General features: G+C 42.5%; 1 long non-coding RNA gene across 2 annotated transcripts in view; it reads right to left on the reverse strand.

The window, feature by feature from the left end:
* The window catches only part of LOC309654681, a 60,895-nt gene that overhangs the window by 27,948 nt on the left and 6,588 nt on the right, over positions 1–26,359 (reverse strand). The window contains exon 1 of one of the 2 annotated variants that reach the window (XR_014260400.1): positions 1–24,621. The exons of the other annotated variant lie outside the window; for it this stretch is intronic. This is a non-coding gene — a long non-coding RNA (uncharacterized lncRNA). Of the gene's footprint in view, positions 24,622–26,359 lie in introns of those variants that run through there. 2 annotated transcript variants of the gene reach the window in all.

Here is a 26,359-nt window from a genome sequence, read left to right on the forward strand (position 1 = left end):
TTTCAGATTCCCCCCTTCGCAGCTTCCTGAAGACCCAGAAGGAACATCGGACTAGGAGTCAAGAAAAGCAGGTTTCTCAGGCTCTGTCACAAACTACTTTTTGTACGCCAAGTTGTTTAATCCCTGCTCAATGTCCTCATCTGTACCACGTGAACAGGGGCACCTACCGCACTGAACTCCCAGCCTGCTTGGAAAAGCCCTGGATTTAGAGTTAAGAGGTTAAAGTTGGAGTCTGGTCTTGCCGCTGACTGGCAAATTACTTTGGGTAAATCACATACACTCACCAAGTTAATTCACCTGCAAAGGGGGCCTAATTCCACCTGCCTTATAAATATGTCCTGAATCAAGTAAGCCAAAGTGTTTTACAAACCACAACCACTTAATGGTAGCCTAAGGTATTATTAATTAGAATCAAAGAAGATCACAAAGAAGATCTTATAACTCTAGTGCTTTGAGGAGAACACAGTACCTGTGACATTGAATTTCTTATGCAGTCAACCATGCTGTGTGCATTTTCCACAATCGAACTTTAAGCTGTAGGATATTTTAGGGCTACCTCCTTTTATCATGAGCTGGGGAAAGACTGGGGGTTCCCAAGTGGCAGGAATCCCCGGGCATCCCAGATTGCTCTGCTCTGGGAATATCCTAGGGAGAACGAAAAATGCTAAGTCAGTGACTGAGGAGTGATGACCTGATGCTGCTCCCAAACTGGGGAAAATTGGAATGAAAGAATGAGGAGCTCCTTTCTGCCCCCAAATTCTAAGGTTTAATAGTAAAAGGGGCCTCCTGTAAATCTCCACCTAACTATGATCAAACCAGTTCAATGCTCAGACCAAGATTTGTTCAACAAGAACCAAGTGGAACCTTTCGAGGCTAATGACACATGAGATTGAACTTCGGAGTGGCTTTTGAAAGTCTCAGTTCCTAAATCCAAGTTCATCTACTTCACCACCTCCCTCAATCTGTCAGACATTCTAGAAGCACTCAGCCTTCTCCAAGCTGACCCACTGTTGCACAGCACAGCTGGCCAAACAGAGAGAGAGACTATGCCGTCCAAATATCCCCAAGTGTCCGCAGCGCGCCAGTTGTCTTGACCGGGAACGGTAGAAATAGCACAGACACCTTCCCGCTTTGGCCTTGGTTTGGAGTGTGTGGCGGTGTCCGCTGCACCCCGTGCCAAACCAGAGCACAAGGACACGGGCGTGAATTTTGCAGCCTAAATTCCCCAGGGTAATTTTTACAGCTCTGCTATAGTAGTTACTTTTTTTTTAAAGGTCAAGATTCACATGGTTATTTTGACTTATGTTTCTTGGCCTAATCCAGATTTGGGCGGGGGGGAGAAAAAGAAAGAAAGAAAGAAAGAAATTGACACAAATAGATTAATAGTTTGCAAGTGAAATCTACAGCTCATTTTGGGACCTGTCCTGCGAGAACCTTGCTTTCTTTTATTGAAAAGGGCAAGAAAGAGTGACATTTCTGTTCAGCTCAGGGAGCCCAAACAGCCAAAGACCAAGTCCCAGAGAGGAACATCTGGTTGGCAAACACAAAGGAACATAACACCTGCAGACTGGCCGTGTTGTGTTTACTCTGGGACTGGTTGTCCATTACCCTCTGAAAATACGTTTCAGGGCTGGAAATGGACTGTTTGTGCCAAGAAAGTCTGGGGTGATAACGCAGCCTGTTCACCTTGGAATTCTCCCCGTCCCAGCATGGGCGGGCCCTGCTGAGCCAAGAGAGATTTGTAGTATTTTTCCACCTAGCACTTCTTTGCAGAAACCTCTACAAGTTTGGAGCTGGAGACCAGAGAAGGGGCGTCGGGGACTGAGAGCGTGGAGAATGACTGCTTCAGGATGTGGTTATGCTATTATTTATTCCTCTGTGATGATTTTCTGGCAAGGCTTTGCACGTCTTAGCCTCTGGACAGAGTTGCACATATCAGAAACAACACCAAAACAAACTGTTTTAACACCCACACTTACAGGAAACTTTACCCCAGGGGCTCCAAGTGCTTCTAACAGAACAAGAAGGCCTGCTGTGTGCAGCTCTGTCCTTGGCAGCCGTGGTTGTCAGCCCTGAGCACAATTTATTGTGTCTTCTTTGAATCACTTTTGGCCTAGAATGAAGCATCCGCCAAAGAAACCTCACTCAAAGCAGCTAATGGTGCCCACAGCAGGAGAGTTCCCACCAAAAGGCAAAGCCCCCTCACTGCTGGGACCCCCAAAACCCAGCAGTGGCACCCCCTGTTACCATCCTGAGTCAAAATTGCAGCTGGAGTCTGATGGGTACAGTAAACGCCATTGGCTTGGGGACAGTTTGAAGCCTGGAATGAAGAGACATCAGAAGGCGTGTGTGGAAGAACAGCAGAACTCACATTTATATGAGTCTCAGCTTAAGCCCCCCTAGACAATTAGCTCTTTGCATGCCTTTTCTCATATAATTCCAGAAAACGATTCTATTCTTATTTCATAAGCTAGGGAAAGAAGGCTTAGAAAGTTTAAGCAATTCTCCCAAGGTCATGTTATTCAGTCAATTGGAAGCGCTGGGGTTTCAACCCAGGCCTACCTGGCCTTTTTGCCACTGTCTCCTGTGGCCTGCAGAAGGTTGACATGCATTGATAGTCCTTTTGCCTCCAAATGTATTCCAAAAAGACCCAGTGCGCTTGCTGGGATGTTTGTCTGCTTCTAATGTCTGAACCTGGTCTCCATTCCTTCCCTCAAGCTTCCTTGTCTCAATCTGAGAACAGGAGGAAGGTTAAGGGATAATGGAAGTCCAGGCTTGTTTCACACAAGAATTGTAGTGCATGATTGACATATGTTTGCTGTATTGTTTAAGGATGTTCGATTCGACTCTGTAAACTAAGAAAAACAGACCAATGAGGATAGAGGAAATTAAGAGATGTAAGCGGCTGGTGAGACACATTAAACACAGATAAAGTAAGTTGAGCACGAGTACTGGTGGTACGTGAGAAAGACGAAATATTCAGAGTTACACTAAGACACTAAGGTACTCAGAATTCACCAGGCCTGAAGTTGGCCATTCATTGGGAACACCTATTTTGGCTCTACCAATTTTCTGCCTACAGCACACAGGTAAAAGCCAGCAGGCCAACTGGCAAGCTACAGCTGTGACCAAGCAAACTTGTCTGTTTGTCTCGTAAAAGCAAGTCTGTGTTTGCCTCCAGCCCCTTCCAGACGCCCTTGTTCATTATGAATTCTGGTCCACCTCATAACCCCAGCAGGGAAGGCTGGTGTGTCAGAGAAACAAACAGAGAGTGAGAGACAGAAGAAGCAACAGAGACAGAGACAGAGAGAGACTCTAGGCATTGCCTAATACAGGATTCTAGGAGTATGGTCCTTTTACCCTGTTTGTACCCACCTTTGGTGTGTCAATCATCCGTCTCTTCCCCCTTGCTTCTCACTGTGTGTTTATTAAACCACATGATTCAAACATCTTAATCTGGCACTTGAGTCTTTATGTTCCTGACCACTGCGGTAGGTGACATGGTAATACACTTGGAGGGTACCATTGCATCAAGGTGATTTCCCACTTAACACGTGACCTCCAAGAGTCAACTTATCTTTAGCATTTTGTGGTTCTTAATCTTCAAAACATAGGAAATCCTGGTGGAATGATTCAATGGCAAAGAAAAGCAAGTAAACCCAGGAAGATTAATGTGATTTTTTTTAAAAAAGACAATACTTATGAATTACTTCCTGAATGTAATCATACCATTGGAATTTGTATTCATTTATTTAAAAATCCATTCTGTGTTCTTTGGACTCAGCCTGTCAGTAGGCACTCTTACTGAAAGTCCTTTCACCCTTGTGGAAGCTATGTGAATATTATACTGACTTTGTAAGGTTCTCACAACAGATGTGAGTCTTCCTATTTTACAAATGAATAAACTGTGCTCAAGCTGATAGAGAGAATTGCTTAAGGCTAGATTGCTACCAAAAAATGAGTCCAGACCTAGAATCCTAAATAAATATTCTATTATACCACGTATACATTGAAACGTATATAGATTCCTGTCCACATGTGAATTGAAAGATAGGGAAGGAAAGATAGGGAAGAAACAGAAATAAGGTGGATGGTAATGAATGACTTAATATTTTTATTTTACATATATGGTACATACAGTACCCTTTGCTGAAGGCCTATTGTGTACCCAGTAATATTATATGTGTCTTATCCACACTATCTCTTTTCCTTGAAGTGCCAGGAGATGTTATCATTCTCAGTTCATAATTAATGAAAGGCAGATTTAGAGATGTTCCTTCTATAACATGCCTAATCACAAGTAGAAAACCCAGATTTCCGACGTAGGTCAGCTGACCCTAAGTCTTGCTTTCTGAGATGCAATAATTATAATGTTCATCATTGCCAATTGAGAATCCATAAACTTTTTGAGTATTTTCTATGTGCTGGGCAGTGTTAAGCATTCTACTTGAATCATCTCCATTTTCCTCGGAGAGTGTCATTAACAAAATGTCTCTTTCCCAAAAGAATGGAAAGTTTACGTGTTAAACTATAAATGCAGGGCTTTAAACTTTAAAATATGCAATGGAGAATGCTCAAAATACCCTATCAAGGTGGGGACTGTCTTTAATCTTTGGCGTTGCCCTCTAATCACTTCCAAAAGGAGGATAAAAAGAGGAGACTCTAAACCCAGCGGTCAGGACTTGTCTTGGGAGAATTAATTGTGGAAAAGAGTACGAATGATCAAGAGGACCAAATGCAACCTGTGCACCTTATTTGGATTCAGATCCTAACAAACTAAACATAAAAAGACATTGAATAAGGACTGGGTATTAAATAACATTAACAAAGTATTTGGATTGTGTTTTGTAAGGTATGATAATGTTCCTGTGAATATATAATAATATATAATAAAATATCCTTATTTTTGTAAGGCATATATCCATTCTACTTTTATGTGTGTTCCAATTTTTTTGTAATAAAAGGAAAATAATTTGTTGGGGTTTAGAGAGGAGGGGGTGGGAGAAGAGAGAGCAGAATGAAATGATCTGGAGGGAAAATGTTGGGGGCACCTAGAAAGGCAGGGAAAAGGATGAAAACAAGAAATAAACTCCCTGGGGTGAAGGGGCTTAGTCTGGAGTGGAGTCAGAGAATGGGAATGGGGTAAGTAAAGCTTCAGCCCTGTGAATCCAAGGATCCACATAAGCAGCGATACTAACCAAAAAAATAAAGAGGACGAATTAGAGCCCAAATAAGAATGAGTCAAGGAATGGAAGACTAATTGAACATCTAGCATGCAAGTCACTGTGTGTGCATGTGATTTTGTGATTTATAAGAAATATATATTTGGTCTTCATCCCCATTTCTGGCGCTAAGCTCCTAAAACCCTTGGAATTTATGTTAATGAGGTGACTTTTGAAAAGCCTTTAGGTAGCCTAAGGATGGGAGATGGTTGCCAGGGGAAACTTAGAGGACTGGAACTTTCAGCCTCACCCCTCAACTTGGGGTTGGAGGAGGAGCTGGAGATTGAGGTCAATCACCAATGGCCAATGATTTAATCAACCATGGTTTGTAATGAAGGTATTGCTAAGTCCCAAAAGGATGGGCTTTTTAGAGCTTCTGGGTTGGTAAACACACGGAGGTGCCTGGGAGAACGGTGCTCTCGGAAAGAACACGGAAGCTCCAGGCCCTTTCTCCATACCTTGTCTTATGCATCTCTTCCATCTGGTTGTTCCTGAGTTATATCCTTTTACAATAAACTGGTAATCTAGGAAGTAAGATGTTTCTCTGAGTTCTGTGAGATGCCCTAGTAAATTCATCAAACCCAAGGAAGAGGTCATGGAAACCTCCAGTGTATAGCTGGTTGGTCAGAAGCCCAGATGATAACCTAGGTTTGCAATTGGCATCTGACGTGGGGGGCAGTCTTGTATGACTGAGCCCTTAATCTGTGGGATCTGATGCTATCTCTGAGTAGATAGTGTCAGAATTGAGTTGAATCGTAGGACACCCAGCCGGTGTCGGAGAATTGCTTGGTGGTGTGGAAAAAAAAAAACAACAACAGACATCATCATGCATCACCTCACTACACTTCTTCTTCATGGACCCAAATGACAGATGAGAACGCTGAGGTACAGGGAGCTGAAGACCTTTGCCTGAGGTTCCATGAGTCACAGAGGGTTGTTGATGGGTAAGGAGGAGAGTGGAGAAGCCTACTGGGCAAGGATCCAATGGAACTTCCATGAAAGCAACACCAAGTTTTTGCATCAATCTTCATTTGAAAATAGGGTTCTGTAGCTTAAAAAGACACAAAAATCCAAAACTGAGAGAATTAAAGCTGAATGTATTAGCTTGAAAAACTTAACCCAAACATTAATGTAAACATAAAGGACAGTCACAGATGAGAATGCCCAAAAGGTGACTTTCAAATTGTCTAAACTTGTGTCAGATTCAACCTCACTGCAGTTATTCCAAAGATTTCACCCACAACTGCATGCAATTTGTACCCAGAAATTCCCTCACACTGTAGTAGTTTGGGTATGAACTTGAAACTGCTCGGGGAGGGGGGGTGGTTGGGGAAGAGGCAAGAAGAAGGGGGCAAGAAGAGTAAAGGTAACTTAATTGGGCAAAGCTGAGGCCCTGCAGTGAGTTCTTTGAAGAAGATGCCAAACCAAACTGCTGCTGCACTAGAACAGCCATCATATGCAAAATGGCCATTTAATGGGGGGACAGGGTGTATTTCCCAGCTTTGTCTTCTCCACTAGGGAAACTATTCATACACATTCCTTGAGCCAGATGCAGAGTTCTGCACTGAGGTTCCTCCTGTAAGTTTTCAGTGAATGTGATTAGCATCCCATCTGCTACAAAGCTACAAAGTTCCCAGAAACTGTGCAGTTAAAAAATAATAATAATAATAAGGTTGGGTTCATGTCTGGCTGAACCCTTTGCTCACTGTGTGGCCTTGGGCCAGTCAGATGACCTGCTTGTGTCCTGATAGTCAAACCAGCTGGAAAATTGAGTAAGAGACAACGGCCTCCTTGCAAAACAGATGCTACAGCTGAGTTGCACACTTGTTTTTTTAGTAAATAAATTGGAGGTCAAGGAAAGGAGGGAGTGGTGAGTTGTTTTGAATATTCAGGAGCAGCTCCAAGCTGAGGAACAGATTAGAACCTCCTTCCAGAATGATCACCAGGTCTCCTATGGTCAACCTGGTCTCCCACCTCTGCAAACACTGTTGGATCACAGATGGCCTCTCTTTAGACAACTTAACCCTTGACACAAAGGTCCTCAGGGATCATATTTGTTAAAATATCACCTCATTGAAGCTGTCCTGGTGCCTAGTGAAGATTGTAAGCCCCCTTCCCCCGGCACTCCCTGTTTTCCTCCCATGTTTATTTTGGCCAGCACCTTCCTTGTTACCTAGCATCTAATGTGATGACTTATTTATGTTTTCTACCCCCGACTAGAATGTAAGCTCCTCCAGGGAAGCGACTTTAGTCCATTTCATTCACTGCTGTGTCCCCAGTGCCAGAGACAGTCCCAGTAACTCGCCCGTTTTCTCTGGGCTGGAAAGCTGGGAAGATTGTCACAGTTAAGGGAAGCGGCTAGTATGCTTATTAAACAATTGGTCTAGTCAATCTTTAAGGAAGTAGAGTGCATCCCATCAGATGTTCTCAGTGTGATGGGGTGAGATTACAGGACAAATGCTCCTGACATCATAGTAACAGATTCACCGGAGGTGTGACTGCTCATACCCCCGGTTTCTGGGACCAGAAACTGCACTCTTACAGCTTCGTTCCTGCCTCCCTGCCTCCAGGCTCACCATGCTCCAATCCACCTCCAACCTCCTACCAGCAGGATCCAAGTCTGACCCTATGGTTCCCCCCAGAGCTGCTCATTGCCAGCATGATAAACTCCAGACCACGTTAGGGTCTTCTTGATCTGTGCTCGATCCACCTTTCCTGCCCTCCTTCCCACCTCCATCATACCTTACCTGCCGGCCACACTCTCCCCACCTCTACCCCTTGCAGTTTGCTGCATGCGCCATGCTCTCCATGTCTTCAAACATTTTCTCTGCTCTTCCCTGCCTGACACTCCTTTCTCAACTGGCCGACAACTACTGGCTTACCCCATCGTGCTCCAGCACCAGCTCCTGCCTGAATCCTTCCCTGTTGATTGCTCCCCACCCACCCCCCGCAGAGGTCCCTCTTGCATCTTAGGAGAACCACTGTGATACTGTGCTACACTGCATTATGACCACTTGGATATTTCTCTTCCCTACTAAACGGCTGTGGTCTCAGGACAAAAATAGAGTCTTATTTATCTCCATGCCTAGCTCAGGGCTGGGCATATGTGCTGGCACTCTGCAACTAGCAAATGAATAAAAAATAAAATCAGGTTTTTTTCTCAGGTTTAACAGTTCCCTGGTTTCCTTCACCTTCATAGATCATTTTAATATTTCAAATAGGTAATGAAAACCTGATCAAATGCTGAAAAATAGCTCTTCTGTCAGAGGTTCCATCCTGTATGATAGTCTGTAATTCCCAGACAGTTAAGATTAGGGGTGTTAAAAGATAAACCAGGGCAACTAAAAAGTTTGAGTTTATTTGAGCAAAAATGGATTCCAGTCGGGCAACACCAAACCAGAAGTGGTTAGGAGCACTCCCGGGACAGAAGCTAGAAAAGACTCAGAGAAAGTACAGAAACAAAGAAAGGAAGTGATTTGATTGGCTATAGCTTGAATCCTAGTTGGCTGCTTGTGATCAATTGTCCTTAGTGTTTGATCTGTTTGATCTTGTAAACTTGAGGCATTTACAGGCTTAGATTTGGGCTTGCTTACGTAGGCTGCCATGGGATTAGAGACGCCTCAGTCTAATGGTTCCTGTGCCAACTACAAATTGGCACTTGCCATCTGCTTCTACAAGGACTAAGTCACAAACTGCTGCAGCCGCTGACCTTCAACACCCCCTGAAAGGCATTCAAGATGGAGAGCAGGAATGAGGCCCTCTGTGCTCTGGGAAAAACTGGCAGAACAGGGCTTTAGATAGTTAGATATTTTCAGGAGAAGATTTTATGAGCCCAAGTCTTGCATCTCCTCATATCTAGAAAAGCACTGAAATCATTAACGGTGACATCTGCTCCTCATGACTCGCAGCAAGCCTCTGCCAAAATGTGTGCTCGACTGCAGGTCCCCCCCTCACTGAAATCATGTATAACACTGAGCAGCCTCCCTACCTCTTTGGAGCAGTTTCTAGGGCTATCTGAGATGCTGTCTCCCGGGCTATAATCCTCATTTTGCCCCAAATAAAACTTAACTCACAACTCTCACGTTGTGCATTTTTTTCAGTCGACACTTTAATTAATTTAACAGAGGTCTGAGTTTCTTTAGCTTAAAGGGCTAAATCAAGCAGGTGCTTACAACCAAGGTGTATTGCTGGAAAGCTCAAGTGTCTAGGTAGAAGAGGAGGGCGGGCAAAGGTGGATAGTGGAAGAGAGAGAAGGAAACTGACCGAGTACAACAGCCCAGGGGAAATCAAGGGCCTGAGTTGGGTGTGATTCAGCCCCTCCCAGCTTCATACCTTTGCAAAGTTCCTGATGGCTATTGGGCCTCTGGGTGGCTTCTGAAGATTTTCCCAGAAACCCCCAGAAGCATAAAAAAAAAACCCTGTCTGAGAGCAGGAGAAACCTGAGAGAATTTGCATAATTATCTTCCACCTGCATTGAGAATTGGCCCCTCTGGGCTCTCACAGAACACGATGTAATGCTGAGCCATGAACTTTTCTTGAATCTTTCAAGTATCTACAAGATTCTCGAAGACTCTATTTTCACACCTCAAAGTATACATATTGCAACACAATTTTAAGAGCTGGTTTTTGTTTCCAGACAAATAGATGCTGAGGGGAAATATACTTTCAAAACTTAATTTTTTTCAAGATGGGTGGCAAGAACAATCTAAAAACAAAATTGCCTTTTAAATTGAAACATGCCAAAGAAGCACTTGCTTTTCCGCCGGTCTTGGGGCTCGCTCATTTCCTTCTCACTGTCAGGGAAGAATCAGCCATAGAAACACAGACATTGCTATTCAAAGCCCATCCTTTTCTTTTAGAACTTGTCTTTGACAGGAGACCATGCAAGTTTCTGACTGGGGGAAGATGACAGTGGCAGAAAGTGGATTCAGAAGAGCACTAGTTGACTCAAAGACTTAGGCTGGGGACCTTTGTCTTGTCAGCCTGCCAAACCTTCCCCATTCCTTGCCCTCACTCTCTCCTCCCAAACCTGCTGCCACTCAAATTATTAAACCATTGTCTTTTCCTGCCACTGCTTTCGCCCTGTGTGGCTCAAGTCTAAGCTTGCTTCTTAAACAATGGGTCCAAGTGCCATGTGGGCAGGGACTGTGTGCTTTTTATTCAACCATGCATTGGCCCCAGCTCCCAGCCAGCACCTGGAGCAGAGCAGGCATTCAAGAAGTGTTTGCTGAAAAATAAAAGCTATGCTATATGGTTTTCTTTGTGATTCTTGATCCCACTGCTACATTTTCAGGCCAAGAAGAGGTAGCCCAACACCCCAAGCCTGTATTCTTCAAAATGCCTTTACAATTGTTATTTTCCAATTGACTGTGAAAAAGAATAAACTCCCGTGACCAGGAAGACAGAAAGAGAACTCGTTTACATGGCCCCAGGCTCAGCAAACCCACTGGTAGAGATGCAACAACTCACAAATGCCCATCCCAGGGAGGCTGGTGGAGGAAGGATTATTGTTAACTTAGTCATCTTCTTTATTCAAGGTGGTGGTTTTGCTTGGGCTTGTTTTGACCCATTGATCTTCCCTACAGATCGTATCTCTTACTTTGAAAACAATCATGTTTTCAATCTTCTTTTACCTATTCACCTCCTTCTTTTTAAAGATTTTAATTTTTAGATTCTTTTTCCTATCTAACACAACATTGCAAATCAACTGTACTCCAATATAAAATAAAAATTAAATTTAAAAAAGGCTTTAGTTTACACCAAAGTTTTCAATATTCACAAGTCTTCTTTAGGTCCTGTAATCAAAATCCTTCATAGGTCTTTGTATTCGTTTCCTTAGGCTGCTGTAACAAAGTACCACAGACTTGGTGGCTTAAACAACAAAAATATAATCTCTCACAGTTCTGGAGGCTGGAAGTCTGATTGCAAGGGTTGGTTCTTTCTGAGGCCTCTCTCCCTGGCACGAGGACAGCAGCCTTCTCCCTGTGTCTTCACACTGCCTTCCCTCTATACACATCTGTCTCTGTGTCCAAATTTCCTCTTTTCATAAAGACACCAGTCACATTGCCTTAGGGCCTAAAGACCTTATCTCTAAATAAGGTCATACTCAGAGGTACTAAGGGTGAGGATTTCAACATATTTGTGGGGAGCAGACACATTTCAACCTATAACAGTCTTTCTGTACTATTTGAAGCACCCATAGTGAGAGTTAGCTGGACAATATAAAGAAACTGGGTTTTTTCCCCATAATTCTGAAAATTAACTCATTACAGAGATCACCAACCCCTTTAGCTCCAACTTCCAAACAAACAAAAATAATAAATAAACAAATGAGGACTACAACCCCAAAAGTCTAATTGCCCTCTGAAGCAACCCAATCCTACCTGCTGAACTTTCCCACTCCTGATGGATCAATAACACTTTCTCCTTGCTGCTACATTATTGGACCCAACTTCTCTAAGTCAGGCTTATGAGCTTAAAGTAAACCAGTGGCCTTGACTCTTACTAGGTAAATCCAATCCAATAATTTCTTGCCCAAGGTCAGTAAGTTAGGCATGAATTGTAGTATGCAGCCTATGAAGCCAGAAAAAAAAAGCAAGCCTATCCCAAGAGTCCACACAGAGAGCAGCTGACACATCACAGCTGGGCTGAGAGGCAAGAGCCAAGCTGAGGGGGTAAGCTAAGTTCGAAGGTCATAGAAAGTCACCAACAAATGACAGGCAGGATTCCGAGATCAGAGTCAAACTTCAACCTTTGCTGGGAGAGAGGTTTGAAAAGGAGCTCTGGGGACATCCAAGGCCTCCCTGCTAGCCAGCTCAGGCTACTGTAAAAGGCAAATGGGATGTGTTTTTCAGTGGGTACCAGTGGTCCTCTTAAAGGCATATATATTTAAAGTAAACAAATTTTAAGTGTAAAGCTCAATGAAATTTTTTCATAAGTATAATGCCGAGTAAGCACTACCTAAAACATGACTCAGGACATTCCCGGCACCCACAAGGCTCCCTCATGCTTGTCTCAGTGATTACCTACTCCCTGGAAATAATCACCATTCTTTTTTTGTTGTTGTTGTATGATTTGTTTATTATAAACTATCATCTTGAGTCAAATTATAACATGTAAATTGAGATTTCCTTGTCACTAAGAAAATAAACCAACATTCTGCTGATGTTTGTTTTTCTGTATGGACTCCTAAATGCCTGCTCTTAAATTCTGTCAAATTCTGAATTCTCTAGCTCTTAAAAAAACAGCATTCTTATTCCCATCACCATGGATTAGTTTTGCCTGTCCTTGAACCTCATGTAAATGAAATCACACAGAATATAGTTTTTCGTGTCTGGTTTCTTTTGCTCATTTTCATGTCTGTGAGATTCACCTGTGTTTCTCTGCATACAACAATAGCTTGTTTTTATTTTTGTGGTGTACTCCATATACCACAATTTATCTGTCTGTTCTACTGTTGGTGGATATTTGGGTTGTTTTCAATTGGAGATATCATGCATAAGGTCAATTTGAACATTCTTATGCCTGTCACATATATACTCATTCCTTTTAGTTATATTACTAAGAGTGGAATTACCCTGTCAAAGGATACAAGCATATGTCATTTTAGTGAGTACCACCAAACAGTTTTACAAAGCAATAGTGCCCACTTACACTCCCATCATCAGTGTCTGAGAGTCCCAGTTTGAGCTATAATCCTGGGTGCAAGTTCCCCTCAGTATCTCTGTGTGTAAACTGGGGAGTCTGTCTAAGAAGAGAAACTTGCAATGTCAAAAAGACTCAACATGTAGCTATTTTCTGACCAATGCGCTAGTCCCTCCTGCTAGAAGACTGGATGGAGGACGGTTAGTTGGATATACTAATAGGGAAGCATGAGCTAAGAAAACAGCAAATAGATATAAAGTTGGACTCTGCTGGCCAGACTGTTGGACCCAGGCTAACAGCATCTATAGTGATGGTCCCTCTGCCAGGTTCTTCTTAATGTTGGCTGGCCCCCTCGTTATCACTCAGTTTAAATGGACTTAAGGACCAGAAGGGCTGACCTGGAGTCAACTGGGTGCTGTCCACAAATACTGATGGCTTTGGATACCTTCTCCAGGGGAAATCCTATAGAGGCAAACATCTCTTAGAAGTCCTTCTACTTCATCAGTACTTGGCCGTGTAGCAGCCAGCCACAAGGAAATTGCACATGTTTGGTAAGAAATATCACAGCTCCGTGGAGGAAGTGCTGGGAAAATAGTAATAATGCTCTTGAATCTTTCTGGCAACCAACACATCTGCACACACAGGGGGAAGATGTGCCTTTCACATCTATTAAGATATCAAATGAAAGATAAAAAGCAAGACTGAAGCCGCTAGTCTAAATAACCTTGCTGAACCCTCAAAGATCACTCAGAAGACACTTGAAGACATTGTAAATGGCTTCTTCCAAAATACTAAAGCTCCCTAAAAAAAAACAGGGTAGCAGGAGAACACACTTAACAGTGTGTTCTTTAATAGTGTAAAGACTAAGAAGAAAACACTGACTGTATCTAACATTTTCCACATTTGTTATCCTTTGCTCTTCAGAATGGCATTTTTAGTTGAGCAGGGCTAGTCTTATTATTATCAAACTGCCTTCACAAACCAAAAGGGCTGTTTCCTGATCAAAATTAATCCTAAAGTAGAATGTGCAGATTTCATAAAATTGAAACGTCTCCATTATTATAGAAACGTTAGAGGCTAACTTTTTAAAATTTATTTTAAAAATCAAAATGAGAGATTGACCAAAGGAATATCTGCATGCATTTAAATGCAGGTGTTCTTGAATATGGGCAGCAATACTTTGACATTTCACAAGGTCTTTCCAGAAATTCAAGATGTTCACCTTAGATTGAACCAATAAACATGAACAGTAATCTAATTTAAGAGAGAGAGAGTATTTTGACCTTTTAGACAGCTGGTAAAATTCTGCAGTGCTGTATAGACTTCTAGATACTTTGAACAGAGTCATTTTACTCTGACAAGAGCTGTTTTTCCAGAAGAATTCATTAAAAACTTTCTGGCTTTCAAAAATCTGCATTTCTATTTCGAGACTGGGAAAGGTGTTTTTTTTCAAAACTTTCAAGTGTTTCCATGTGGGTTCAAGTTCAGGTGCAGAATCTGTAAGGGAGCAGGAAGGTTTCTGCTTTCTCTGTACTAGAAAGAATTACAGGCAGAAAATACCTGATCTTCAACAAGATGTGTGTGGGTATCTTGAACTGGTCTCAAAGGGTCTTTCCAGCTTGGCTAACATTATAGAAATATCTATGGCTTTGGTCTTTATTGTAGTCCTTTTGTTAGAATTATTTACCGCTGCAAAGTCAGCAAAGCTTATGTCACCAGCAGCCCAATTCAATCACTGAATACAAATAAGGAGCCTTCTGCCCAAGGGCCAGAGGGGAAGCCCTCTTCCTCATTTACAGAGGAGCAGAGTCACAGACAGTCTGAAGTTTTGATGCTCAGCGTTGATTTATGTCTCATGATTCAAGAAAATGAACTGACCTAAGAATTCATGTCTCATTCAGTTGACAACGCCAACTGCGTTTGGAAGAAATGGCAGTCATAACGACCACCCTCCTCACATTAAAAAAAAAAAGTTCTTCTTCCTCTGCATGGGTCAACCCAAGACCATTTCAGCCATTATTCCCTCATTATTGCTTATATCTAAGGATAACCTTGCAGCTGAACAAAACCCGTAGGGCAATTACATTTCGAGCTTCTCTTGGAATCTAGACTCCACGGTAACCCTACACCTCACGCTCCTGACCTCCTAGGGAGGAATTGGTGTCCTCTGCTTCCAGAGGAAGTGAATTATGCCCCCAAGACCCTGGGTCACAGCTGACATTCCATTCTGTTTGTGGGCAAAATGGTTCCTTTTTTCATCATTTTGCTATTGACACCAGTAGGCAGTGATTTCATTGACCTGAAAGTGAAGTCACCGGAACTGTCTTTTTCAGAAGAAAAGATTATTGAAAACATGTCTAAATTATGGTCAGTAAAGAGATGCCTGGCATGTTGCTGATTGCCTGCAACTCTTTTTCAGTAAGTGGCCTCACTTTCTATTAAAGATTTCATCAAGATGTTTGCCAGAATACGCTCCACATATTTGAACTATATATTCTTAGAGAGATTTTTTTTTAATCCCTCAACTCCCCAGTCTGAGGGAGATGGAATTAAAGGGATTGTCCTTGAAGTGAGGTCTAATATCCCATCTATATATCTCATGTTTAGACCTTGAACACTGGCAATGGCTTCAGAGGGTTGACTTTTATTCCTGTCTCCAAAAGACAACATTTTGAGAGTGTTGGGCAAGTTACTCTCTCTCTCCATATCTGTAATCAAAAAAAAAAAAAGAAAAAACAAAGGAATGTAGAAAAATTGTCCTAGGCTCCCATAAAGTGGAGGTATTTGTGATTGTTTTAGAGTAAAAAGATTAAGTCACAGTGCAAATGGGTACAGGGTTTCTCTTTAGGGTGATGAAAATGTTCTAGAATTATGTGTTCACAATTCTGTGAATGTGCTAAGAACCATGGAAGTTATATGGTATGTGAATTACATCTCAGTAAAGTTGTATTAACAAAAAGAATTAAGTCACGATAGTTTGTCATACAACTATTTTTAAGAGTTAAACAATGCAAGCAACCACTTTCACAATATCACTACAGTTTGGGAAGAAAATATTTGGAAAGATAATAACAGCAATTTGACTACCTCAGCAATAATCTTTCAAAAATGTTCACCGAAACAAAGAATAAAATTTATATGGGTACATAATTATGTAACACTAGATTGCTATAGTATTATTGTGATTTTATTTAGCCACGCCTACATGCTCACTATAATCTAGGCGAGAAAGTTACCCTTTGTGTTAATGAGGTCAGTATCTGCCCATGAGACCCGGATGTGAAGGATCAGCCACTGTCCCTTTTGGGTGAAAGGAATCATTGCACGTGGTGTATGTCCCTGCGCCATCATCAGTGAGACTCAAAACATGACTTAACTCTGCACTGGCTCCATCATATATGGAAGATGGGGAAGTAAACTGGCCCAACGCTTTAAGAAAGGAAAATAGGAGAGGGTGTGGAGAAAAGGGAGCCCTGCTACACTGTTGGTGGGAATGTAAATTGGTGTAGTCACTATGAAAAACTGTATGGAGATTCCTGAAAAAGCTAAAAATAGAGTTACCATATGATCCAGCAATCCCACTCCTGGGCATATACCTAAACAAAACCAGAATTTGAAAAAATTACATGCACCTAGATGTTCATTGCAGCACTATTCACAAGAGCCAAGACATGGAAGCAACCTAAATGTCCATCGACAGATGAATGGATAAAGAAGATGTGGTACATATAAACAATGGAACACTACTCAACCATAAAAAAGAATGAAATAATGCCATTTGCAGCAACATAGATGGACCTAAAGATTATCTTACTAAGTGAAATAAGTCAGAGAAAGAAAAATACCATATGATATCGCTGATATGTGGAATCTAAAATAGGACACAAGTGAACATATCTACACAACAGAAACAGACTCACAAACATAGAGAACAGACTTGTGGTTGCCAAGGGGGAGGGGAGTGGAGGAGAGAAGGATTGGGTGTTTGGGATTAGCAGATGCAAACTAGTATATATAGGATGGATAAACAACAAGGTCCTACTGTATAGCACAAGGAACTGTATTCAATATCCTGTGATAAACCATAATGGAAAAGAGTATGAAAAAGAATATATACATGTATAACTGAATCACTGCTGTACAGCAGAAATTAACACAACATTGTAAATCACCTATACTTCAATAAAATATAAAAAAATAAAAAGAACAATGATATCTACAAAAAAGAAAGGAAAATGGCAATAGGTATAAAAATTCTAACGATATCATATCCTTTAGACTGTTGTCACACTTGTAGAAACCTATCCCAATGAAATAAAGCAAAGAACTATGACCAGAAATGTCCATTCAGCATCACTGCTGGTACACAGACTTTAGAAAACCACCTAAGTATGTATATACGTATGTACGTATAGATATGTATTTGGGAAAATTGTGGAAATCCACTTTAAGGTGTATTATGCAGCTATGATAATTTTTATTATGTTAAAAGAAAAGATAAAGAGCAACCGCATATGTACTATAATCACAACACTTTTAAGGATACAGTGTGATGGTTTTCAAGATATGCCCACAGACTCTTTGCTGTGTCTTCCTTTTGAGGAAGGGAGCTTAATTTTCCTTCTTTTGAATGTGAGTGCAATTTAATGACTTGCTTCTAGTGAATAGAATATGGTAGAAGTGATAGAATGTTAATTCTTAAGATTGACTGCAGTTTCCATGTCGGGATTCAGTCTCTCCCTCCCTCTCTTTCCCTCTCTGATCACTTGATCTGGAGGAAACCATGATGAAAGGCAGCCCTGCAAAGAGGGAAGGCACCTGCCCTGAGGAGACACTGAGGCAGACTATGGAGAGGCCCAGGTGATGAGAAATCAATAGAGGCCAACCAGCAACCACGGGAGGGCGCTCAGAAGAGCATCCTTCCCCAGACAAACCTTGAGATGACCTTCACCCCAGCCAAAAGCTTGACGGCAACATCACCACGGACAGACTGTCAAATCACCCACCTAAACTGTTCTGGGAGGCTCGACCCAGAAAAAATCTGTGAAATAATAGTGTTTGTTGTTTTAAGCCACTAAATTGAGGATAAACTCTTACGCAGAAAAGATAACTGATACATATAATACAGAAAAAAAATTACAGGAAAATATACCAAAATACAAACAGAGGCATAGTAGTCAGATGACAAAGCATTTTCCTCCTTTTGTCTCTCTTTTCAAATAATCTCTAATTAAAAGCATTCATTACAGCCTGCTTGAAAAATACTTTAGTTCCTTTACTCAACAGTCATTTAACTTTTCGCCAAACCCTAAGTATCTGAAGGATGTGAGCTTTATTCTGGTTCAGAGACACATATGAAGTGGGGGAGGAAAGTGACCAACGCTTTAAGACATAGCTGCTCAGAACACAGGCATCGACACATATGCTGTTACATACTGTTCCTTTTTAAAGATGCTTCTGACTCAGCAAGAGCGAGGCAATCATTGAAAGGTTTTTCTGGTTGTTTTAGAGTTTATCTTGATACACCCCTGTTCTGTTATCCAGCGTTTTTTGACAGACACTGTGGATTTGTAAGAAGTCCATTTATTAGCTTGGTGACCTTGGGTATTTAACCTCTCTGTACCTCTGTTTCCTCGTGTGTAAAATGGTGATAACTGTACCGTTCTCATAGAGTGGTTGTGAGAATCAAACGAAATAAAACATGCAAAGCACCTCATAAAGGGTCTGACCCATAAGGGCTTTGCAGAAGTAGCTATTATCATTAAGAACATTAAGAGGACCGTAAACTATCTGAGCCGTTAGTTTGATGGGTAAGCCACGGGCTAAGGAATGAGAGCAGGTTCTGTAATGATATGCCCAACCAAGTCAGGTTCACTGAGTTTTCGGGTACCTCGACCCCATCACAGTGCCTTTTTCAAGGAAAGTTATTCTGATGACTTGCCCCTAAAGCTGATTTGTCACGACAGGAAAATAATTACATGGACCCAAAGCTTGTGTCCATTTCCACCTGCCTTGATAGGATTTTTTAAAAACCTTTTAAATTATGAATATTTATTTTGATCCCATTTAAAGTCTGTCTCTGAACTTAGGAGGGTGGGATTCCAGCTCTTCCAAAGCCAAGAAGCGTGATCAATCAGGTACTGAGCCTGTAGGAAAGCAGCAGCTGGATGAGGGTGCTCACTGGGTTTGCAGGCCACCTGGGCTAATTCTTCTTTTTTTTTTTTTTTTGGCTGTGTTGGGTCTCCGTTGGTGCGCGCGGGCTTTCTCTAGTTGTGGCGAGCGGGGTCTACTCTTTGTTGCGGTGCGGGGGCTTCTCATGGCGGTGCCTTCTCTTGTTGTGGAGCACGGGCTCTAGGCACGCAGGCTTCAGTAGTTGTGGTGCGCGGGTTCAGTAGTTGTGGCTCGCGGGCTCTAGAGCACAGGCTCAGTAGTTGTGGCGCACGGGCTTCGTTGCTCCGCGGCATGTGGGATCTTCCCGGACCAGGGCTCGAACCCGTGTCCCCTGCATTGGCAGGTGAATTCCTAACCACTGCGCCACCAGGGAAGCCCTGGGCTAATTATTCTTAAGCACCAATTTGCATGTAATCTCAGCTTGAATCATTTCACTCCAAAGGTGGTGTGTGCGAATAATAAGGCATTTAGCCCCATTCATCTCTCAGGTCAAAGGACCTTTGCAGTTTTTAATTAAAGACATAAAAGAGGTGGAAGTGAGTGAACCTGGCTTAAAACAGGGACTGTGTATTGTCAAGGAATCAGCAAATGCTCCTTTTACTCAGAAATCAAACATGTTCGGGCTACACAGAGAGAACCAATCATAATCGTGATGGCTTGACCAGGGAGATGGGCTTCAGTTTTCACTGGGGCATACCCAAGAAAGACATCCAACACATAGAGCAGTGACAGAATCTCACAATTGCTTTGGGGAGCTATGCCTTCTGTGCCCCCCAGAAGACTAGTGCTCTGAGCCCAGTGGGTGTTAAATTTTGAAACTCCCCAATAAAGGAAAATGAAAAAAATCTAAACTTCTAAACAAAGTACACATTATTTGGGGAGGTATAACCAATTGACCTGATCATTAAGGGAGATAGTATTGATATTACTGGAGTTAATTCAGTTCATTGACTAGACTTAGCTCTAAGCAAAACAGAGAACAAGAGAGCGTGCTGGAAAGAAAAATTGCCTCAGGGATCAGGTAATCCAGGTTCTAGCCCTGTTTCTATCATTTACCAGAAGTGTGACATTAGTTAATTCTCTCACTAAGTCTGCTGGAAAATGATGAACTGGGCCCAAAGCTTGTGGCTATTTCCATTTGCCTTAATTTATTTTAAAAATCCTCAAATTTGGGATGTTTGTTTTGTCCCTAACTAAAATCGATCTCTAAACTTAGGAGGGTATGATTCCTACTATTAGCTCCGTTCTATGTAAAATGAAAGGGTTGGACTAGTCCAGTGGTACTTAATTAAGAATATGAATCAGAATTTCCTGAAAATATTGTCCAATCTCAAGACAGATGTTATTCCGAATATCGCCATCTAGCACTTCTGGGGCTGGGGTCTTAGCACCTGTTTCTTGAAAACTCTCTCCGGGGGATTCTGATGCGGTAAGAACGAAAGGGAGGATGAGCTCTGAGTGCCATCCCTGTGCAGTATCCTATGAGTCTATCTCTCCTGCCCATAAAAGTCCTCAATGCCTCACTTCACTTCTTCCCAGGTTGGTCCTGGGACCCGCAAATAAAGATGAACTTCACCAGTTATAGAGAAGGCGGCTTTCTTAGAGCAGGGTCAGGTAAGTGTCTGACATTACCCTAAAGATGTTAAGTCTGAACAAGAACAAATTGATGTCATAGAGAATTCTTTCTGTGTGTAAACACACACATACACACACATACACATGCACACACACACACACACACACACACACACACACCCAGAGCTGCTGGGCAAAATCCCTCCGTTTCCCAACATTGTTCTGATGCTCAGCTCCTGGTCAATTATAAGATCCAATGTCCTGTTCCACTGTGATTAGGGACCTAGGACAGGAAGACAACATGTGAACAATTACTGAGCACCCAAACATTACAGGAGCTACTTCTTTCCATCATCGATAAAACCCTCTGAGTGGTCCCTATTTAACATACAAGGAAAGTAACAAGAGAATGATGGTGCCATTTAACCAAAGGAAACAGTTGCTGCTACGAAAACAAAGAATGTGGATGTGAAATGTTGAGCTCGGCCCTCCTTTTCATACAACAGGTCTGCAGACAGGAAGAAATGCCAGGGACAGACCGACCAGCAGAGAGAAGTCTGGGAGTCTCACACCTTGGTTCTTAACACATCAATCTTACTTGTTCCTTTTGGAATGAATGTTAGCTATGCACCCCTCCATGGGGAAGGAACCTGAGACTCCCAAGTAATCAAGCCTGGAGAGGCTATTATTTTTGAAAATAAAGAGAGTCACAGTGTTTGTTCAAGAATACAAAGAGGCACATGACCTTGAAACCCTATAAAGGGGTCACAACTACTGTGGACTCCACAGGCATGTGACACGTTCATGCGCTCAGGACGCCACACTCAGAAGGCCCCGTGTTTGGCTCAATGCTCTACTATCTCTGTCTTTGAAATCCTTAATACTTTTTACACATGGGCCCTGCATTCTCATTTGCACTGGGCCCGACAAAGTGCGTATCTGGTTCAGTGGAATAGAGCACCAAGGATATCTTCCGCTAGATGAGACTTTTACTTTCAGAGCACGTGGCATAGTTGTGTGGCCTGTGGAGGTGCTGATTTCATCATTAGCAGGTTGGACTCCAGTCCAAGGCCTGGGTCGCCAAGGCTGAGCGGAAACGTGACCTCCTGAGACATGAGGGACCAGCTGCTGAGACCCGAAGGCTCCAGCTCTCCCCTGGTGTTCAGTGGATCAGCCAAGGCAGCCAGCACTGGCCTGAAAAATTGACTGGCTGCTGGAGGGGAACCTGCTATCGTTACTACCCGGAATGGAACTGGGCAGAGACTAACACCAGGGTCAGACGAGAGCTATTTTCTTCTCCTCGGCCAGACTGACTCCCATCAGTAGCATTCTCCAGCATGACTCTCTCCACAAAGCCCCCATTGCCCTGAGTGCTAACCAGCAAAGCACTGGAACAGCAAAGGTGGTTTGGTGTGAAGGGAGGAGAGTGGGACGAGGATGTCAGATGCCAGGGTTCAGAGTTGGGATGAAGGGGGCCAAGCCAGGGACTCTGAAAAAGTCTCACCTCACTCCAGCTATTTATCCAAGGTGCCCTTGCTTGTCTCACAGCGGTGGGCTATAGGTAGAAGGAGGGCTCATTCTTTCCTCCTCTCCACTTAGGAAAAGTCTCAATATGAAACACAAATGTGGAGTCAAATCTGAGGAGAGCAGAAAGAAGAATGGGCTGAGTTTGAGAAAACTGGATTCCGAGAGAATCAGGGCTTCAAGAGGAGGTACGGGGGTGGCGAGGGAGGCAGAGGCAACAGCAAGAAAGAGCAAGAACGAGATGGTCACGTGACCCAGGGGAAGGAGGGTTGAAATAACACCCTGATCGGGCAATCCCAGCAAGAAAACTGAAAGCTGCAGAAGAGCACAGCTTCTGGGGGATGCTTCCCCTCACAGCTACCATATTGGTGGGCTCCATCGCAGGGCCTGGCACTAGACCTGTGCTCCCAGCAGGATACCCCATGGCTAGTATCCAGCACACACCTACCCCTGAACTGCTACACCGCCCTCCTTGCTTCTCTTCTCTGGAAGCCTGAAACCAGCTCCCACGGCAAGACCTTTCAATAGCTGAGACACAACAAGCCACCAGCTCTGGCATTCCTTCTTTCCTTCACTCATTTCTTCAACAATGTCATTGGAGATGAAAATATGGACAAGACAGACAAGATCCCAGCTCACATGGAGCTTAAAATGTAAATGGGGAAAAAGTGCAATGAATAAATAAACAAGACATTGCCTAAAGGGGTAAGTGATACAGAAAATAAACCAAAGTGATGCAATAAAGTGATGCAGGGGTGGAGGTTGGGTGAGAGTGGGGATGAGAGTTGTCAAAAGGTCAGCCTTGGGAGGTGGCAGGCTAAAGCCTAAGAGTCAAATATATGAGCAAATCCAAGGCAGAGCGCTCCAGGCAGAAAGGATCGTAGGTGCAAAGACCCTGGGGCAAGAACAAGCTTCCTATGTCCCAGGAAGAAAGAAGACCAGCACTGCTGGTGGAGGGAGAGAAGGGAGCCATCTGTGGATGCAGGCCAGATAAAATAAAGGCTTGGGTCCCCAGGATATCCAAAACAGCTATCTTCCTATACCTGAAAGACCATCTCCCAGAAAAGGCTTTACCTACTCCTTTTGCAGGACCAAGTAAGTAACAATCATAAAGCGCTGCGCACATTGCCCCCCCCAGGGAAGTGAAGAGCCAGGCAGTATCTATGCTTCTGACCGCCTCCTGAGCTGTTGTGTTCCTCACTCCTTTCAGCAGCACCTGCTTCAGCCAGGCATTTCCCAATCACTCGACAGGTGCCCTCTCATTTAATACTTTCAGAAGTCTTAGGAGATGGGTGGTGCTTTCCCATTTTACAGACAAGAACACTGAGGCTTAAATACGTTGAGTTACAGATCAAAACCACACAGCCCTCTGAGTAGCAGAGTCAACGTTCTATCATCCAAGCAAGTTTGTAGCTACAAAGCTCTTGTTCTTTCTGCCCAGCCACAAGCTTTGACCCCGCACCCTAATGATCACACTCCCCTCCCTCGCTCTGATCAAACCATTCCACCTCCCAACATTGGCCTCTGGCAACACACTGGCAATGACGAGGTTCCTCCCCACCCCCAATGCCTTTTCAGATCCAAGTGCCTTAAAGCAACTGAAGAATTGTTGGAGACAAAACAATGATTTTTAGTCCACTTTGAAACTCACTTTCCTTTCATCTTTCATTACCCAAACTGGATCAATAACCTAATACAATTGCTGATGTGGTTTTCAGAAGACATAGTTCTTTCTTAGCATTTACACCTACCAAAATGCATCATTTGTCTGTCAATCAGTCTGCCTTGATGAGGGATCATATCTCCCTCACCACTGTGGTTCCAACCCAAGTATGTTTCCTGAAGATTGATGGAAGGAAAACTCACCATCCTCCATATGAGGTGCTACCTGGCCAGGTGCTTATGATCTGGAATAAAGTAAGCTACCTGTGGTGATACATACATGTAATGGGCAAGGATGCAGATACGTATATGTAATGAGTGGGGATGCAGAAGCCTCATTCTAAGATGGGATTTGTTGTCCTCATCACAATACTCCAGTTTACTTGGTGTCCTACAGTTTGAATCCTAAGGTTTAGCAGCTGCAGTGTAAGAGAAAGAGTGCAATTCTTGGACTCAACACACACGAGCTCACGTTCCTGCTCTGCCACTCCCTAGCTTGGTGACAACATCCAAGTCTCTTTGATGCACTGAGCCTTAATTCTCACCTGCAAATAGTACCAGCTACCGTCTTTGGGCCAATGCTCTGAGCCACATTCTAGGCTAGATTCTATACATTACATCTAATCTTTATTAAAACTCTCATAGGTAAATGTGTTATTCTGCCCTCATTTTAAACATTAAGAAACTGAGTCTCTAATGATAAGAACTTTTAAGATTTACTCTCTCAGCAACTTTCAAATATGCAATATAGTATTATTAGCTATAGTCACCATGCTGTATATGACATCCCAAGGACTTATTTATTTACAACTGGAGGCTTGTACCTTTTGACTACCTTCACCCATCTGGCTTACCCCTCACCCCCTGCTTCATTTTGCAACATATTCAAATAACGAATCATTATGTTGTACACCTGGAACTAATATAATGTTATATGTCAGTTATACCTCAATAAAATAAATAAGTAAAAGTAAAAGTAGAAAAAAAATTAAATTAAAAAAGAAACTTGAGGGGCTTCCCTGGTGGCACAGTGGTTGAGAGTCTGCCTGCCAATGCGGGGGACACGGGTTCGAGCCCTGGTCTGGGAGGATCCCACATTCCACGGAGCGGCTGGGCCCGTGAGCCACAATTACTGAGCCTGCGCGTCTGGAGCCTGTGCTCCGCAACAAGAGAGGCCGCGATAGTGAGAGGCCCGCGCACCATGATGAGGAGCAGCCCCCACTTGCCGCAACTAGAGAAAGCCTTCGCACAGAAACGAAGACCTAACACAGCCATAAATAAATTAATTAATTAATTAAATAAAATTTTAAAAAAAGGAACTTGAGTCTCCAAGAGAAGAAGTAACTTACGAAAGGTCACATATTTAAAAGGTAATGAGAAGTCACAGATGTAGAAAACAAACTTATGGTTACCAGGGGGGAAGGGGGAAAGAGGGAGGGATAAACTGAGAGATTGGGACTGACACATACACACTACTATATATAAAATAGATAACTAATAAGGACCTACTGTATAGCACAGGGAACTCTACTTAATACTCTATAATGGCCTATATGGGAAAAGAATCTAAAAAAGGGTGAATATATGAATATGTATAACAGATTCACTTTACTGTATACCTGAAACTAACACAACATTGTAAATCAACTGTATTCCAATAAAAATTTTTTTTAAAAAATGAATTATTTGAAGGTCAGGTCTTGCATTAACAAATTGAGAATTAAATAGTGCTGTTCCTTTCACAGCAGGCTCACTGTTTTACTTTATATTCAGGTATTGTAAGAGAAATTTAAATAAAACTCCAACTGGAGGGCTACATGTAAAAGAATGAAATTAGAACACTCCCTAACACCATACACAAAAATAAACTCAAAATGGATTAAAGACCTAAATGTAAGGCCGGACACTATAAAACTCTTAGAGGAAAACATAGGCAGAACACTCTCTGACATAAATCGTAGCAAGACCTTTTTCAATCCACCTCCTAGAGTAATGAAGATTAAAACAAAAATAAACAAATGGGACCTAATGAAACTTAAAAGCTTTTGCACAGCAAAGGAAACCATAAACAAGATGAAAAGATAACCCTCAGAATGGGAGAAAATATTTGCAAACGAAGCAACTGACAAGGGATTAATCTCCAAAATATACAAGCAGCTCATGCAGCTCAATATCAAAAAAACAAACAACCAAGTCCAAGAATGGGCAGAAGACCTAAATAGATATTTCTCCAAAGAAGACATACAGATGGCCAAGAGGCACATGAAAAGCTGCTCAACATCACTAATTATTAGAGAAATGCAAATTAAAACTACAATGAGGTATCACCTCACATGGGTCAGAAAGGCCATCATCAAAAATTTTACAAACAATAAATGCTGGAGAGGGTGTGGAGAAAAGGGAACGTTCCGACACTGTTGGTGGGAATGTAATCTGGTACAGCCACCATGGAGAACAGTATGGAGATTCCTTAAAGAACTGAAAATAGAGCTACCATATGATCCAGCAATACCACTCCTGGACATATATCTAGAGAAAACCATAATTCAAAAAAGATACAT

Source organism: Balaenoptera physalus (assembly GCF_965194825.1).
Source record: "Balaenoptera physalus genome assembly, chromosome: 2".
NCBI classification, from domain to species: domain Eukaryota; kingdom Metazoa; phylum Chordata; class Mammalia; order Artiodactyla; family Balaenopteridae; genus Balaenoptera; species Balaenoptera physalus.